Raw genomic sequence first — 5,932 nt, 5'->3', positions numbered from 1 at the left:
CAGCCCCACCCCAGCAGAATATCTAGTCCAATCCCTGCATTTGCAAAGCTTCCAGAATATATAAGACATAGGACTTCCAGGTAAGGTTGGGTCCTCCCCCTCCTGGACATCCCTCTCCCCTGTGATGGAACAGCAGAGGAGCCAAGGTCTGTCCGAGGCCCCTGAGCCCGGACCAGGCACTGCCGCATGTTCCTGCCTTTTTCCCGGCAGCATGCATGTCAGGACCCGACCCCCAAGGCCCCGCCCAGATCCCCACGTGGGGCAATGCAGCTGCCAGGCAGTGACCCATGGCCACCGCCAAGACTCCCAAGGGGCCCCACTCACAACCGCCATTAGTTCACCCCCGAGGCAACCCAAGCACCTCCAGAGGAGGGCAGCAGCCCCCCAGTCCCAAACACCCCCAGTGAACCCACCTCCAGGGAATGTCCAGATACTCCAAACTCAGACCCTCCACCCCATCACCCACATCATCCCACAGGAAAATATCAATGATCCCCCATCATCGCTATGTGATGGAACTGATCAAAGGAGCCCAGAGAGATTGATTTGAGGTGGAAGCAGAGGCTGTATCAAGTGTAATATGATCTAACAAAAGATTTCTATACTGGTTCATGCAAAGAGTATCTCTATTTTTCCAATTCATGAGGATAGTTTTCTTAGCGATGCATATGGCAGTCAGGACCACGTGAACTAAAGATGTTTCAATGGGGACATCGTCCAGGTTTCCCAGTAAACTAAGAGAGAGGGAAGTTGGGATATGACATTTCAGATACTTTGACAGGTCTTCACATAATCTACCCCAAAATTCCTGGACAGGTGGACAGGACCACAGTGTGTGGATGTAATTGTCAGGAATGCTGTTTGTGCAGTGTGTACAGGTGTCAGATGACACAAACCCCATCTTGAACATCTGATGACCTGTATAGTGTCCTCTGTGTAGAATTTTGTACTGAATTAATTGTAAATTGGGGTGTCTGATCATTTTAAAAGTTTTTAAACAAGTTTGGGACCAGAAGTTCTGGTCAAAGCTGACTGATAGATCCACCTCCCATTTTTCAATAGGGATTGCTATTCTATCGTCTATTTTGTACAGTGTCTTATATACCCACCCTTGGTGCTGTTTGTAATTCTATTTTATTGAGCATACATTTTTGTGTGACTACATATTTAATCTGGTGATATTCTAAAAAGCTATTCTTATCTATTCCAAATTGGGAGACGATTCGATTAAATGGGATGGAATCCAATCCTTCATATATGTGTTCCAGGTGTAGGATTCCTTTACTTTTCCAGTCCGGAAGGTTCATCATTTAGTTATTTTGCAAAATATCAGGATTATTCCAGATAGGTGTGCATCTGCATGACATTAGTTAAGACTGTCATTTTTAATACTCCCACCATGCTGTCAGAGAGGTGCTGATACTAATACTTTTGATGCCTTCATGTTTTCTTATGCTTGAGCTAATAAATTGTAAGTCTGAAAGCTCTATCGTATTGCAAAATGTCTGTTCTATATCTAACCATAACTCATCTACTGGGTTATCTTGCAACCATCTTGGTATATATTGCAGGCTGTTGGCTAAGAAATAATAATAAAAGTTGGATAGATCCAGTCCTCCTTTGTCTTTGGTCTTCTGAAGCGCTTTTAAGCTAATTTGTGGAGGTTTATCCTGCCCAAGGAATTTAGTGATTGAGGAGTCCAGAGATCTAAACCAGTCACCTGGTGGCTTGTTTGGGATGATTGAAAATAAGTAATTTATTCTGGGTATGCCGTGAGGTCTATGATGGCAATAATCAGATCAAACAATGTTGCTCTGTTTCTGTGAGTTTTATTGTGCTCATTGTGCCCACCCTGATGGTTTTGGTGACTTCCCAAAAGCAAAAATGCAAAATGTTGAAAGCAACCCAAAAAATAGAAGCTTTTACTATTTACACGTACACAAAAAGTTCTTAAATGGGCATGTAGTCAGAGCAAACATTTCCCCCAAGCAGCTCGATACCCACAGCTGTGTCCAATCAGGAAACGCAAGAGCTGGGCTGAAGCTCCTTCCCCTTCAGCGGGTACCAAGTAACTGACATCTGATTAACTCAGACAATCTCCTTATATACCCCAAGCTCCTCCCACAGTGAAGGAAAATGACTAATTTTAAGAACATGCAGCTTACAATGCCACTGACCATAAGAAAATAACTTGAAATAGTTGATTTGTCTAATTTTAAATAGCAAACTCTGTATGAGGACCAACTAAAGATGTAGAGTAACTTATGTTCCTGTTTGTATGGTTGGGTGTTTGTACGTGTATCGTGCCTGATCTGACCAACCCCACGTCCTCTCATCATCACACCATACCCCCCTCCTGGGTTGACGATGTGCGGCAACCGAGACAAATAATCCGCCACAAGGTTGGTGCTGCCGGCATGATGACAAATCTGGAACTTGAAAGGTTTTAGACAAATGTACCAGATTGTTATTCTTGCGTAATGATCCTTCATGGAGTTAATCCAGTTCAAAGCGCAATGATCAGTCTCAAGGTCAGATTCTTGCCCGAGTAGGTAGTATTTTAGGCTTTCAAGAGCCCATTTTATTGCGAATCCTTCCTTCTCCTTGACGGAATACCTTGTCTCCCGAGGAAGTAATTTCCGGCTTAGGTAGAGGATTGGATGACGTTCCCCATCTTTCTCCTGCAACAAAACAGCACCAAGGCCCACTGCTGAAGCATCAACTTGGACCAAAAACCTTTTCATGAAGTTGGGGCTCTGTAGCATGGGTGATGAACACAAGTGGGATTTCAGTACTTGAAAAGCTGTTTGACATTCATCAGTCCATCTTACTGGATTTTTCTTTTCCTTAGTGGTGAGGGCCATAAGTGGTGCAGCAATGGAAGGAAAGTGCGGCACAAAAGGGCGGTACCACCCGGCCAATCCCAGGAAAGACTGCACTTCCTTTTTCGTCCGTGGTCATGGGCAGTCATGGATTGCTTGCACCTTATCCACCTTTGGCATCACCTCTCCATTTCCAAGCAGGTAGCCCAGGTACTTTGTTTCCTCCCTCGCCCACTCACACTTGGCACAGTTCAGCATCAAGCCTGCATGCTGAATCCTTCCCAGAATCTGTTGTAGGTGTGCCAGATGTTCTTCCCAAGAACTACTGAAGACCACTACATCGTCCAAATATGCAGCACTGAAGTCCTCACAACCTCGCAGAACAATGTCCATCAGTCTTTCAAAGGTTGCAGGAGCTCCTTGCAACCCAAATGGCATGACTGTAAATTGGAAAAGACCAGAGGGTGCCCGGAACGCAGTGTATGGCCGGCTGTCATGCTCCAGGGGTACTTGCCAATACCCTTTAAACAAGTCAAAAGTAGAGATGTATTTGGCAGAGCCTATTGTTGGGTTATTTATTTATTAAAACCAGTTCACCTTAAGAGAAATCAAACGCACAAAGGATTAGAGCAATATTATTGTTGAATTTTACTTTGCAAAGTGGAGAGATGAAATGATACACACCCAAGCATGGTTTACCAAACCTCTTATCGAACCATCATCCTCCGAGAAAATGTATTAACCAAGCACACACACACACACAAAACATATCACACTACATTCCCAAACTGCTCTGTAAGACCAGACTAGCCTTTTATCCTGATCTGTTTTTAGTAAATCTTATCTGTGGTTTGTGATGTGTCTTGTAAATAAAAGTATTGTTAACCCTTTAGGCGCCATAGTTTTTTCAGTAAAATATGAATTTTTCATATCACTATTTAAAGAGCTTGTAGCTTAAATCTGGTTAGAGATAGAGGAATATTGTAAATTAGAAAAATCTTCAGTATGAGCCAAATTTTGTGATAGGAACAAATTCACTCACATAATTTGCATATTATGACATCATCAGGTAGCAGCCATATTGGATTGCATCACATTTGCAGATTTAAAAAAATATTTTTGTCTTATGTTCTTAGTGTTATTGTTTATGATACATATATACATATTCCTATGTAGACATATATAACTATGTATATATATATATATATATATATATATATATATATATATATATATATATATATATAATATTTATTACTTTATTGGTATCTTGTTATGTTTACTGTGTATCAATCAAGAACACTGTTTTTGGTGCTTCAGTGTCATGAACACATTTCACTTATCCCTTCTTTGGTTTATTTTGTTTATAATTGTTATATATATATATATATATATATATATATATATATATATATATATATATATATATATATATATATAGATAGATAGATAGATAGATAGGGGCTCAATTGATCACCAGCGGAGTTTTCACTGGCCCGATCACCGCCACCACATCCCCCCTCCCCCCTGGCACGGTGGATCAAAGGATCAGACCCGGTACGAGCCCCCCCGCCACGTCTCTTTGCCCGACGCGGAACATCGGACAAGATAAGGGCTGGATGGGCTGCTTGTGTAACTGTGTCGTCGCTGACGGACTTTCTGTTGCTGCGCGCTGAAGCCACGCTTTCCGTCTCGCTAGAAGACGGCAGATCATCCTCGGAAAGGAAATATTCTTCCTCCGAATCTGGCAGTACTAGACGAAGAGCTTCGTCAGCACTGAACATTCCTCTCGGCATTGTGCTTTTTTCCGCTACCACTCGTTCACTCTCAATGATCTGACTGCTCTGACAACCTCTGTGACTCTGCAACTGGTGGGCGGGGTTCAAGTTCTAAATACTCGAAAAATTTCAATAGTAACACACCCACAAATGCTGCTTGGATTGAAGTTACAGGTGTCTGCCACCCCGCAGTGTAACGTATTAACTGCATGAGGACTCATTTCTGCTGCTGTGGCTTATTAAATCCAACATTGCTGCTTGTCGCAGTTCTAAGACTTTGGCGCTTAAAGGGTTAACTTGTGGAAAGCCTCTGCTATGTCTCATTGAGTATTACTACCTACGGTTTGGGATCAAAGCATCCAATCCTCTAGGTCACAAATTGTTAGGTCTCCCTTTAAAAATTATTTTTATTCTCAATGGGATTTTCTTCCTGGTCAACGCATTCTCACACCCGAGGCAGCTAAAAATGATGAAGGGTGACTAAGCGTTTGAAAGTGATGCGCTGTGCCAGAGCGTCGCTTTCCGACACCCACGGTAAAACGGAGATTTTACTGAATTGTGACCTTTACCCTCTTGCTATTTAACCTTCCCCTAACCCCCCTCACATTGTATTGTTCCTCTCAAACACAGTTAACATGAAATTTAGAATGACAAACTGGGTTAAGGTTAAGCCAGGCGGACACTGTGCGACTTTTTCACTCGTAGCACTCAGCTTCAGCTCAAACTGTACGACTTCCTCACAGGGCAGATCTCACGAGTCATGCGCTCACACTACACGACCCAGTTCTCGGATGCGACCTGACTGCTCACACTGTACGTTTGGTAGCAACACGTCGGACCTAAAAATATGCTAAAAATAGCAGTTTTTACACAACACGTCAGACTTTTTTGTCTTGTTTTGCCTGTTGTCCTTCGGGAGTGCTGCAGGAGGACACACAGGGATTTATGGGGGTTGGATGAAGAAAACTAAATAAAGAAAGTAAAACTGTATTTTGTGATCAGTTTAATTTGACATGAACACGACAAACACGCTTTCTTGACAATCTTTGTGAGTAAAAAAACAAGTAGGAATAAAAACGAACAGCGTGTGTTATTAGGGAAATAGCGGGCGAGCGGTGTTGATGCAGGATTGTGCATGCGCCGTGAGCGGTTCTGATTCTTTTTGGGTCGCAGCTGCTCGCAGCGCCGCTTCAACAGTGCAATACCCTCACAAGGGACGAGGAAAATTTTAAACACGCCAGAAGTTTGTGCGAGCTCACAATTGCTGATCGGTAGCTGGTCACGTGGTGTTAATCGCCTCTCGTAACTCCCTGTACACTACACGACGCTCGG

This window comes from Nothobranchius furzeri, chromosome 11 (assembly GCF_043380555.1).
Source record: "Nothobranchius furzeri strain GRZ-AD chromosome 11, NfurGRZ-RIMD1, whole genome shotgun sequence".
In the NCBI taxonomy this organism is placed as follows: Eukaryota; Metazoa; Chordata; class Actinopteri; order Cyprinodontiformes; family Nothobranchiidae; genus Nothobranchius; species Nothobranchius furzeri.
The sequence above is the reverse complement of the archived record's forward strand: the minus strand, read 5'-3'. Positions refer to the sequence as shown.